Source organism: Eurosta solidaginis, unplaced genomic scaffold (assembly GCF_040869045.1).
Source record: "Eurosta solidaginis isolate ZX-2024a unplaced genomic scaffold, ASM4086904v1 ctg00001140.1, whole genome shotgun sequence".
In the NCBI taxonomy this organism is placed as follows: domain Eukaryota; kingdom Metazoa; phylum Arthropoda; class Insecta; order Diptera; family Tephritidae; genus Eurosta; species Eurosta solidaginis.
In genome coordinates, this window is record NW_027136962.1 from 176,929 (window position 1) to 190,591 (window position 13,663).

At 31.9% G+C, this 13,663-nt stretch overlaps 4 non-coding genes across 4 annotated transcripts; all 4 read right to left on the reverse strand.

Moving 5' to 3' along the window:
- Positions 1-2,524: 2,524 nt before the first annotated feature.
- Positions 2,525-2,643, reverse strand: LOC137235952 (5S ribosomal RNA). Its single transcript, XR_010948154.1, has one exon. It is a non-coding gene; the product is annotated as a 5S ribosomal RNA (ribosomal RNA).
- A 3,155-nt stretch (positions 2,644-5,798) lies between these two features.
- On the reverse strand, positions 5,799-5,917 carry LOC137235953 (5S ribosomal RNA). The gene has a single exon (XR_010948155.1). It is a non-coding gene; the product is annotated as a 5S ribosomal RNA (ribosomal RNA).
- Positions 5,918-9,072: 3,155 nt separating this feature from the next.
- LOC137235954 (5S ribosomal RNA) lies at positions 9,073-9,191 on the reverse strand. Its single transcript, XR_010948156.1, has one exon. It is a non-coding gene; the product is annotated as a 5S ribosomal RNA (ribosomal RNA).
- Positions 9,192-12,345: 3,154 nt separating this feature from the next.
- Positions 12,346-12,464, reverse strand: LOC137235955 (5S ribosomal RNA). Its single transcript, XR_010948157.1, has one exon. It is a non-coding gene; the product is annotated as a 5S ribosomal RNA (ribosomal RNA).
- Positions 12,465-13,663: the final 1,199 nt, after the last annotated feature.

A 13,663-nucleotide genomic window follows, 5' to 3' on the forward strand; every position in this document is an offset into this window, starting at 1 on the left:
CGAGTTTCTTCATATATTAAACCAGATATACGTTTTACGCCACCACGACGTGCTAAACGTCGAATAGCTGGCTTTGTGATACCTTGGATGTTATCACGTAAAACTTTGCGATGACGTTTGGCGCCACCTTTACCTAATCCTTTTCCACCTTTGCCACGACCAGTCATTTTTTCTATTTAGCACTTTTTTTAAACGTTCAACAATTACTAGTCGCGAAATTCAAACTGCCGTACGCCTATTGTTGCCTGGTGAATTGGCTAAGCATGCCGTGAGTGAGGGTACTAAGGCTGTTACCAAATACACAAGCTCCAAGTAATTTGTGCGACTGAGGAAAATATGTATAAAAGTGAAAAATGTTAACAAAAAGGCCCTTTTCAGGGCCACAAAATATAAATTAACAAAGAGATATGAATTTTTCTAAGTCGATGAAAATTTTTAATTTTGTTTTGCAATTGAAACATCAAAAAATATTAACAAAAAGGCGCTTTTCAGGGCCACAAAATATAAATTAACAAAGAGATATGAATTTTTCTAAGTCGATGAAAATTTTTAATTTTGTTTTGCAATTGAAACATCAATTTTAAAATTGGTCAGCATGGTAGGGCTGACTTACAGTGTCAGACACTAGAGCGGTTAATTATTATGGCGAAGCAACGCTGTAGTCAGACGTATTGCGTACATTTTTGATCTTTTTGTTTGTATATTTTGTAGCCCTGAAAAGGGCTTATTGATAATTCAACATTTAATGAATGTTGTGTCCTTGTAAATTATCACAAAAAACGCAGCATATTTATTTTTTAGCTGATGCCTTTTTTGCAGCTGGCTTTTTAGTCGCAGCTTTTTTTGGTTTGGTAGCAGTTGCTTTTGCTTTTGTTGCCTTTGACTTAGCGGTGGCAGATTTCGACTTGGTTGGCTTGGCTTTAACGGCGCCAGTCTTTTTTGCGTCTTTAGCCTTAGATTTCTCACTTTTCTTTTTTTCGGCGGTTTTCTTAGTGGCAACAGCTTTTTTCACTTTTTTCTCACCACTTGCCTTTTTAACACCACTCGACGATTTTTTCTTTAATGTTGCACTATCTTTTTTGGCTTTTGATTTATCAACCGATTTTGACTTACCATCACCTGATTTAGTGGCTGCAGCTGATAATTTAAATGAACCAGATGCCCCCTTTCCTTTGGTTTGAATCAATTTTCCACTAGTAACAGCCGATTTCAAATAGCGCTTAATAAATGGTGCCAATTTTTGGGCGTCACATTTATATGTTGCACTAATATATTTCTTAATTGCCAAAAGTGATGAGCCACCACGTTCCTTCAAATTCTTAATCGATGCATCTACCATTTGTTGAGTTGGTGGATGAGTGGGAGCAACCGATGGTTTTTTGGGTTTAGTTGCTTTTTTAGCAGCAACTTTCTTCTCAGCAACAGCAGCAGAAGCAGCTACTGGTGAGCTAACATTTGCAACAGCGATTGTGTCAGACATTTTCACTTAATTATTTTATTTAAACTTTTATTAACACTTGAAAATATTTATCAATTTAAGCACACAAAGCACAAACTCACTATTTATACTTTTTTATACAAGCGCATAGAATGCGATACTCTGTTTAAAATTTGAGAAGCGCAGCGAAAAGATGGATGACAAATGTTTTCATTTCAGTGCTACGTACCATTTACATTTGATAAACTTTTCATCTTAATAAATTAATTAAAATTCACATATTAAAGTTATTGCAAATATTCATGTAAAAATAGATAACTGAAATGTGTTAGTTTGATATACGAATTCATTTAAATTGATGAATTTCATATTTTCGGAGTGTCAGGCATTTTAATCAAAAGTTTGCACTGATAAAATCGAATTTTTTCTCAATTAAGTGAAATTTCTTAAAATATATTTGTACTAATCAAAATTTTAATTCGGATATATAAAATATGTTAAATTAGAAATCAAAAAACTTATCTTCGTTGAGTTTTAACAACATTATTTTATTTTAAAAAATTTTTTAAATATTTCTATTGCAACACTAGAGTAACCCTATATGGCTTCACTTAAAGGCATCTAAAGTTTGGAATTTTAGTCTGAATTGATTATTGATATTGGACGTCTACAACTTATATGTATAATTAAATGAAATTTCATGACATTCAAAAAAAAAAATAAAAAAAATTCTCATTGAATGCTTATTAATTATCAATATGATTATAATATACATATCTGAACATAATCGGACATCAGCGTCCATTTTAAGTACTATAATAGGTGGATGAGTATGAATTTGTACTATGCAGATTCATTTTGTATTTATATGATGAATGCTTATAAGCTTTAAATCAATAATTGATATGGTAAAAAATTATAACTAATATTATTATGCACGTAAATGTATGCGCGCGTATGAAATTTTTCCATTGAATCTATAGAAATATTAAATTGTATTCCAAGTATTTATTCAATTAAATGCAATTTAATAAAAAAAATATTTATGTACATATATATACATAAAATAAAAGAAAAAGTTGGATATGCCAACAACACGCGGTGTTCCCAAGCGGTCCCCCATCTAAGTACTAACCGCGCCCGACGCTGCTTAATTTCGGTGATCGGACGAGAACCGATGTATTCAGCGTGGTATGGTCGTTGGCAAAATTTGTTTGCCTAAATTGGTATAAGTATGGCTATTTTAATGTGTATACTCGCAGCTGTGAATTTGTCCTTTTTTTTTTTAAATGATATAAGTCGATTTAAGTAAATTTTGTTATATACTTTATAGTTTAGTGTATTCAGATACTCTTGCTACTAAAATCAGATTAAGTTTATTTTTTTACAAAAATGAACTTATGCCATTTTTGAAAATAAGCCTGCTATTATAGACATATTTATATCGCTTGGCTTGTGTCGGGGTATATTCATTTGCATGAGTTTTCATTATGCATACATACGTATGCTACTTAGTTTAAACGAACATTCATACATACTACATATGCATGTACATCTTAATAACATATCTTTCTGTTATGTATTGTATTAGAGAAATTTTGAAATCTTTGTTAAAAAATATTGTGGTCCTGAAAAGGACCGTTTGTTTGAATGTATATTTATTTTGTGTTAATATGTCCGTAAAAATGAATTTAACCGCCGAAACCATACAATGTACGACCCTGCCTCTTCAATGCATATACAACATCCATAGCCGTAACTGTTTTCCTTTTAGCATGTTCAGTATAAGTGACTGCATCACGGATAACATTTTCCAAAAATACTTTTAAAACACCACGAGTTTCTTCATATATTAAACCAGATATACGTTTTACGCCACCACGACGTGCTAAACGTCGAATAGCTGGCTTTGTGATACCTTGGATGTTATCACGTAAAACTTTGCGATGACGTTTGGCGCCACCTTTACCTAATCCTTTTCCACCTTTGCCACGACCAGTCATTTTTTCTATTTAGCACTTTTTTTAAACGTTCAACAATTACTAGTCGCGAAATTCAAACTGCCGTACGCCTATTGTTGCCTGGTGAATTGGCTAAGCATGCCGTGAGTGAGGGTACTAAGGCTGTTACCAAATACACAAGCTCCAAGTAATTTGTGCGACTGAGGAAAATATGTATAAAAGTGAAAAATGTTAACAAAAAGGCCCTTTTCAGGGCCACAAAATATAAATTAACAAAGAGATATGAATTTTTCTAAGTCGATGAAAATTTTTAATTTTGTTTTGCAATTGAAACATCAAAAAATATTAACAAAAAGGCGCTTTTCAGGGCCACAAAATATAAATTAACAAAGAGATATGAATTTTTCTAAGTCGATGAAAATTTTTAATTTTGTTTTGCAATTGAAACATCAATTTTAAAATTGGTCAGCATGGTAGGGCTGACTTACAGTGTCAGACACTAGAGCGGTTAATTATTATGGCGAAGCAACGCTGTAGTCAGACGTATTGCGTACATTTTTGATCTTTTTGTTTGTATATTTTGTAGCCCTGAAAAGGGCTTATTGATAATTCAACATTTAATGAATGTTGTGTCCTTGTAAATTATCACAAAAAACGCAGCATATTTATTTTTTAGCTGATGCCTTTTTTGCAGCTGGCTTTTTAGTCGCAGCTTTTTTTGGTTTGGTAGCAGTTGCTTTTGCTTTTGTTGCCTTTGACTTAGCGGTGGCAGATTTCGACTTGGTTGGCTTGGCTTTAACGGCGCCAGTCTTTTTTGCGTCTTTAGCCTTAGATTTCTCACTTTTCTTTTTTTCGGCGGTTTTCTTAGTGGCAACAGCTTTTTTCACTTTTTTCTCACCACTTGCCTTTTTAACACCACTCGACGATTTTTTCTTTAATGTTGCACTATCTTTTTTGGCTTTTGATTTATCAACCGATTTTGACTTACCATCACCTGATTTAGTGGCTGCAGCTGATAATTTAAATGAACCAGATGCCCCCTTTCCTTTGGTTTGAATCAATTTTCCACTAGTAACAGCCGATTTCAAATAGCGCTTAATAAATGGTGCCAATTTTTGGGCGTCACATTTATATGTTGCACTAATATATTTCTTAATTGCCAAAAGTGATGAGCCACCACGTTCCTTCAAATTCTTAATCGATGCATCTACCATTTGTTGAGTTGGTGGATGAGTGGGAGCAACCGATGGTTTTTTGGGTTTAGTTGCTTTTTTAGCAGCAACTTTCTTCTCAGCAACAGCAGCAGAAGCAGCTACTGGTGAGCTAACATTTGCAACAGCGATTGTGTCAGACATTTTCACTTAATTATTTTATTTAAACTTTTATTAACACTTGAAAATATTTATCAATTTAAGCACACAAAGCACAAACTCACTATTTATACTTTTTTATACAAGCGCATAGAATGCGATACTCTGTTTAAAATTTGAGAAGCGCAGCGAAAAGATGGATGACAAATGTTTTCATTTCAGTGCTACGTACCATTTACATTTGATAAACTTTTCATCTTAATAAATTAATTAAAATTCACATATTAAAGTTATTGCAAATATTCATGTAAAAATAGATAACTGAAATGTGTTAGTTTGATATACGAATTCATTTAAATTGATGAATTTCATATTTTCGGAGTGTCAGGCATTTTAATCAAAAGTTTGCACTGATAAAATCGAATTTTTTCTCAATTAAGTGAAATTTCTTAAAATATATTTGTACTAATCAAAATTTTAATTCGGATATATAAAATATGTTAAATTAGAAATCAAAAAACTTATCTTCGTTGAGTTTTAACAACATTATTTTATTTTAAAAAATTTTTTAAATATTTCTATTGCAACACTAGAGTAACCCTATATGGCTTCACTTAAAGGCATCTAAAGTTTGGAATTTTAGTCTGAATTGATTATTGATATTGGACGTCTACAACTTATATGTATAATTAAATGAAATTTCATGACATTCAAAAAAAAAAATAAAAAAAATTCTCATTGAATGCTTATTAATTATCAATATGATTATAATATACATATCTGAACATAATCGGACATCAGCGTCCATTTTAAGTACTATAATAGGTGGATGAGTATGAATTTGTACTATGCAGATTCATTTTGTATTTATATGATGAATGCTTATAAGCTTTAAATCAATAATTGATATGGTAAAAAATTATAACTAATATTATTATGCACGTAAATGTATGCGCGCGTATGAAATTTTTCCATTGAATCTATAGAAATATTAAATTGTATTCCAAGTATTTATTCAATTAAATGCAATTTAATAAAAAAAATATTTATGTACATATATATACATAAAATAAAAGAAAAAGTTGGATATGCCAACAACACGCGGTGTTCCCAAGCGGTCCCCCATCTAAGTACTAACCGCGCCCGACGCTGCTTAATTTCGGTGATCGGACGAGAACCGATGTATTCAGCGTGGTATGGTCGTTGGCAAAATTTGTTTGCCTAAATTGGTATAAGTATGGCTATTTTAATGTGTATACTCGCAGCTGTGAATTTGTCCTTTTTTTTTTTAAATGATATAAGTCGATTTAAGTAAATTTTGTTATATACTTTATAGTTTAGTGTATTCAGATACTCTTGCTACTAAAATCAGATTAAGTTTATTTTTTTACAAAAATGAACTTATGCCATTTTTGAAAATAAGCCTGCTATTATAGACATATTTATATCGCTTGGCTTGTGTCGGGGTATATTCATTTGCATGAGTTTTCATTATGCATACATACGTATGCTACTTAGTTTAAACGAACATTCATACATACTACATATGCATGTACATCTTAATAACATATCTTTCTGTTATGTATTGTATTAGAGAAATTTTGAAATCTTTGTTAAAAAATATTGTGGTCCTGAAAAGGACCGTTTGTTTGAATGTATATTTATTTTGTGTTAATATGTCCGTAAAAATGAATTTAACCGCCGAAACCATACAATGTACGACCCTGCCTCTTCAATGCATATACAACATCCATAGCCGTAACTGTTTTCCTTTTAGCATGTTCAGTATAAGTGACTGCATCACGGATAACATTTTCCAAAAATACTTTTAAAACACCACGAGTTTCTTCATATATTAAACCAGATATACGTTTTACGCCACCACGACGTGCTAAACGTCGAATAGCTGGCTTTGTGATACCTTGGATGTTATCACGTAAAACTTTGCGATGACGTTTGGCGCCACCTTTACCTAATCCTTTTCCACCTTTGCCACGACCAGTCATTTTTTCTATTTAGCACTTTTTTTAAACGTTCAACAATTACTAGTCGCGAAATTCAAACTGCCGTACGCCTATTGTTGCCTGGTGAATTGGCTAAGCATGCCGTGAGTGAGGGTACTAAGGCTGTTACCAAATACACAAGCTCCAAGTAATTTGTGCGACTGAGGAAAATATGTATAAAAGTGAAAAATGTTAACAAAAAGGCCCTTTTCAGGGCCACAAAATATAAATTAACAAAGAGATATGAATTTTTCTAAGTCGATGAAAATTTTTAATTTTGTTTTGCAATTGAAACATCAAAAAATATTAACAAAAAGGCGCTTTTCAGGGCCACAAAATATAAATTAACAAAGAGATATGAATTTTTCTAAGTCGATGAAAATTTTTAATTTTGTTTTGCAATTGAAACATCAATTTTAAAATTGGTCAGCATGGTAGGGCTGACTTACAGTGTCAGACACTAGAGCGGTTAATTATTATGGCGAAGCAACGCTGTAGTCAGACGTATTGCGTACATTTTTGATCTTTTTGTTTGTATATTTTGTAGCCCTGAAAAGGGCTTATTGATAATTCAACATTTAATGAATGTTGTGTCCTTGTAAATTATCACAAAAAACGCAGCATATTTATTTTTTAGCTGATGCCTTTTTTGCAGCTGGCTTTTTAGTCGCAGCCTTTTTTGGTTTGGTAGCAGTTGCTTTTGCTTTTGTTGCCTTTGACTTAGCGGTGGCAGATTTCGACTTGGTTGGCTTGGCTTTAACGGCGCCAGTCTTTTTTGCGTCTTTAGCCTTAGATTTCTCACTTTTCTTTTTTTCGGCGGTTTTCTTAGTGGCAACAGCTTTTTTCACTTTTTTCTCACCACTTGCCTTTTTAACACCACTCGACGATTTTTTCTTTAATGTTGCACTATCTTTTTTGGCTTTTGATTTATCAACCGATTTTGACTTACCATCACCTGATTTAGTGGCTGCAGCTGATAATTTAAATGAACCAGATGCCCCCTTTCCTTTGGTTTGAATCAATTTTCCACTAGTAACAGCCGATTTCAAATAGCGCTTAATAAATGGTGCCAATTTTTGGGCGTCACATTTATATGTTGCACTAATATATTTCTTAATTGCCAAAAGTGATGAGCCACCACGTTCCTTCAAATTCTTAATCGATGCATCTACCATTTGTTGAGTTGGTGGATGAGTGGGAGCAACCGATGGTTTTTTGGGTTTAGTTGCTTTTTTAGCAGCAACTTTCTTCTCAGCAACAGCAGCAGAAGCAGCTACTGGTGAGCTAACATTTGCAACAGCGATTGTGTCAGACATTTTCACTTAATTATTTTATTTAAACTTTTATTAACACTTGAAAATATTTATCAATTTAAGCACACAAAGCACAAACTCACTATTTATACTTTTTTATACAAGCGCATAGAATGCGATACTCTGTTTAAAATTTGAGAAGCGCAGCGAAAAGATGGATGACAAATGTTTTCATTTCAGTGCTACGTACCATTTACATTTGATAAACTTTTCATCTTAATAAATTAATTAAAATTCACATATTAAAGTTATTGCAAATATTCATGTAAAAATAGATAACTGAAATGTGTTAGTTTGATATACGAATTCATTTAAATTGATGAATTTCATATTTTCGGAGTGTCAGGCATTTTAATCAAAAGTTTGCACTGATAAAATCGAATTTTTTCTCAATTAAGTGAAATTTCTTAAAATATATTTGTACTAATCAAAATTTTAATTCGGATATATAAAATATGTTAAATTAGAAATCAAAAAACTTATCTTCGTTGAGTTTTAACAACATTATTTTATTTTAAAAAATTTTTTAAATATTTCTATTGCAACACTAGAGTAACCCTATATGGCTTCACTTAAAGGCATCTAAAGTTTGGAATTTTAGTCTGAATTGATTATTGATATTGGACGTCTACAACTTATATGTATAATTAAATGAAATTTCATGACATTCAAAAAAAAAAATAAAAAAAATTCTCATTGAATGCTTATTAATTATCAATATGATTATAATATACATATCTGAACATAATCGGACATCAGCGTCCATTTTAAGTACTATAATAGGTGGATGAGTATGAATTTGTACTATGCAGATTCATTTTGTATTTATATGATGAATGCTTATAAGCTTTAAATCAATAATTGATATGGTAAAAAATTATAACTAATATTATTATGCACGTAAATGTATGCGCGCGTATGAAATTTTTCCATTGAATCTATAGAAATATTAAATTGTATTCCAAGTATTTATTCAATTAAATGCAATTTAATAAAAAAAATATTTATGTACATATATATACATAAAATAAAAGAAAAAGTTGGATATGCCAACAACACGCGGTGTTCCCAAGCGGTCCCCCATCTAAGTACTAACCGCGCCCGACGCTGCTTAATTTCGGTGATCGGACGAGAACCGATGTATTCAGCGTGGTATGGTCGTTGGCAAAATTTGTTTGCCTAAATTGGTATAAGTATGGCTATTTTAATGTGTATACTCGCAGCTGTGAATTTGTCCTTTTTTTTTTTAAATGATATAAGTCGATTTAAGTAAATTTTGTTATATACTTTATAGTTTAGTGTATTCAGATACTCTTGCTACTAAAATCAGATTAAGTTTATTTTTTTACAAAAATGAACTTATGCCATTTTTGAAAATAAGCCTGCTATTATAGACATATTTATATCGCTTGGCTTGTGTCGGGGTATATTCATTTGCATGAGTTTTCATTATGCATACATACGTATGCTACTTAGTTTAAACGAACATTCATACATACTACATATGCATGTACATCTTAATAACATATCTTTCTGTTATGTATTGTATTAGAGAAATTTTGAAATCTTTGTTAAAAAATATTGTGGTCCTGAAAAGGACCGTTTGTTTGAATGTATATTTATTTTGTGTTAATATGTCCGTAAAAATGAATTTAACCGCCGAAACCATACAATGTACGACCCTGCCTCTTCAATGCATATACAACATCCATAGCCGTAACTGTTTTCCTTTTAGCATGTTCAGTATAAGTGACTGCATCACGGATAACATTTTCCAAAAATACTTTTAAAACACCACGAGTTTCTTCATATATTAAACCAGATATACGTTTTACGCCACCACGACGTGCTAAACGTCGAATAGCTGGCTTTGTGATACCTTGGATGTTATCACGTAAAACTTTGCGATGACGTTTGGCGCCACCTTTACCTAATCCTTTTCCACCTTTGCCACGACCAGTCATTTTTTCTATTTAGCACTTTTTTTAAACGTTCAACAATTACTAGTCGCGAAATTCAAACTGCCGTACGCCTATTGTTGCCTGGTGAATTGGCTAAGCATGCCGTGAGTGAGGGTACTAAGGCTGTTACCAAATACACAAGCTCCAAGTAATTTGTGCGACTGAGGAAAATATGTATAAAAGTGAAAAATGTTAACAAAAAGGCCCTTTTCAGGGCCACAAAATATAAATTAACAAAGAGATATGAATTTTTCTAAGTCGATGAAAATTTTTAATTTTGTTTTGCAATTGAAACATCAAAAAATATTAACAAAAAGGCGCTTTTCAGGGCCACAAAATATAAATTAACAAAGAGATATGAATTTTTCTAAGTCGATGAAAATTTTTAATTTTGTTTTGCAATTGAAACATCAATTTTAAAATTGGTCAGCATGGTAGGGCTGACTTACAGTGTCAGACACTAGAGCGGTTAATTATTATGGCGAAGCAACGCTGTAGTCAGACGTATTGCGTACATTTTTGATCTTTTTGTTTGTATATTTTGTAGCCCTGAAAAGGGCTTATTGATAATTCAACATTTAATGAATGTTGTGTCCTTGTAAATTATCACAAAAAACGCAGCATATTTATTTTTTAGCTGATGCCTTTTTTGCAGCTGGCTTTTTAGTCGCAGCCTTTTTTGGTTTGGTAGCAGTTGCTTTTGCTTTTGTTGCCTTTGACTTAGCGGTGGCAGATTTCGACTTGGTTGGCTTGGCTTTAACGGCGCCAGTCTTTTTTGCGTCTTTAGCCTTAGATTTCTCACTTTTCTTTTTTTCGGCGGTTTTCTTAGTGGCAACAGCTTTTTTCACTTGTTTCTCACCACTTGCCTTTTTAACACCACTCGACGATTTTTTCTTTAATGTTGCACTATCTTTTTTGGCTTTTGATTTATCAACCGATTTTGACTTACCATCACCTGATTTAGTGGCTGCAGCTGATAATTTAAATGAACCAGATGCCCCCTTTCCTTTGGTTTGAATCAATTTTCCACTAGTAACAGCCGATTTCAAATAGCGCTTAATAAATGGTGCCAATTTTTGGGCGTCACATTTATATGTTGCACTAATATATTTCTTAATTGCCAAAAGTGATGAGCCACCACGTTCCTTCAAATTCTTAATCGATGCATCTACCATTTGTTGAGTTGGTGGATGAGTGGGAGCAACCGATGGTTTTTTGGGTTTAGTTGCTTTTTTAGCAGCAACTTTCTTCTCAGCAACAGCAGCAGAAGCAGCTACTGGTGAGCTAACATTTGCAACAGCGATTGTGTCAGACATTTTCACTTAATTATTTTATTTAAACTTTTATTAACACTTGAAAATATTTATCAATTTAAGCACACAAAGCACAAACTCACTATTTATACTTTTTTATACAAGCGCATAGAATGCGATACTCTGTTTAAAATTTGAGAAGCGCAGCGAAAAGATGGATGACAAATGTTTTCATTTCAGTGCTACGTACCATTTACATTTGATAAACTTTTCATCTTAATAAATTAATTAAAATTCACATATTAAAGTTATTGCAAATATTATGTAAAAATAGATAACTGAAATGTGTTAGTTTGATATACGAATTCATTTAAATTGATGAATTTCATATTTTCGGAGTGTCAGGCATTTTAATCAAAAGTTTGCACTGATAAAATCGAATTTTTTCTCAATTAAGTGAAATTTCTTAAAATATATTTGTACTAATCAAAATTTTAATTCGGATATATAAAATATGTTAAATTAGAAATCAAAAAACTTATCTTCGTTGAGTTTTAACAACATTATTTTATTTTAAAAAATTTTTTAAATATTTCTATTGCAACACTAGAGTAACCCTATATGGCTTCACTTAAAGGCATCTAAAGTTTGGAATTTTAGTCTGAATTGATTATTGATATTGGACGTCTACAACTTATATGTATAATTAAATGAAATTTCATGACATTCAAAAAAAAAAATAAAAAAAATTCTCATTGAATGCTTATTAATTATCAATATGATTATAATATACATATCTGAACATAATCGGACATCAGCGTCCATTTTAAGTACTATAATAGGTGGATGAGTATGAATTTGTACTATGCAGATTCATTTTGTATTTATATGATGAATGCTTATAAGCTTTAAATCAATAATTGATATGGTAAAAAATTATAACTAATATTATTATGCACGTAAATGTATGCGCGCGTATGAAATTTTTCCATTGAATCTATAGAAATATTAAATTGTATTCCAAGTATTTATTCAATTAAATGCAATTTAATAAAAAAAATATTTATGTACATATATATACATAAAATAAAAGAAAAAGTTGGATATGCCAACAACACGCGGTGTTCCCAAGCGGTCCCCCATCTAAGTACTAACCGCGCCCGACGCTGCTTAATTTCGGTGATCGGACGAGAACCGATGTATTCAGCGTGGTATGGTCGTTGGCAAAATTTGTTTGCCTAAATTGGTATAAGTATGGCTATTTTAATGTGTATACTCGCAGCTGTGAATTTGTCCTTTTTTTTTTTAAATGATATAAGTCGATTTAAGTAAATTTTGTTATATACTTTATAGTTTAGTGTATTCAGATACTCTTGCTACTAAAATCAGATTAAGTTTATTTTTTTACAAAAATGAACTTATGCCATTTTTGAAAATAAGCCTGCTATTATAGACATATTTATATCGCTTGGCTTGTGTCGGGGTATATTCATTTGCATGAGTTTTCATTATGCATACATACGTATGCTACTTAGTTTAAACGAACATTCATACATACTACATATGCATGTACATCTTAATAACATATCTTTCTGTTATGTATTGTATTAGAGAAATTTTGAAATCTTTGTTAAAAAATATTGTGGTCCTGAAAAGGACCGTTTGTTTGAATGTATATTTATTTTGTGTTAATATGTCCGTAAAAATGAATTTAACCGCCGAAACCATACAATGTACGACCCTGCCTCTTCAATGCATATACAACATCCATAGCCGTAACTGTTTTCCTTTTAGCATGTTCAGTATAAGTGACTGCATCACGGATAACATTTTCCAAAAATACTTTTAAAACACCACGAGTTTCTTCATATATTAAACCAGATATACGTTTTACGCCACCACGACGTGCTAAACGTCGAATAGCTGGCTTTGTGATACCTTGGATGTTATCACGTAAAACTTTGCGATGACGTTTGGCGCCACCTTTACCTAATCCTTTTCCACCTTTGCCACGACCAGTCATTTTTTCTATTTAGCACTTTTTTTAAACGTTCAACAATTACTAGTCGCGAAATTCAAACTGCCGTACGCCTATTGTTGCCTGGTGAATTGGCTAAGCATGCCGTGAGTGAGGGTACTAAGGCTGTTACCAAATACACAAGCTCCAAGTAATTTGTGCGACTGAGGAAAATATGTATAAAAGTGAAAAATGTTAACAAAAAGGCCCTTTTCAGGGCCACAAAATATAAATTAACAAAGAGATATGAATTTTTCTAAGTCGATGAAAATTTTTAATTTTGTTTTGCAATTGAAACATCAAAAAATATTAACAAAAAGGCGCTTTTCAGGGCCACAAAATATAAATTAACAAAGAGATATGAATTTTTCTAAGTCGATGAAAATTTTTAATTTTGTTTTGCAATT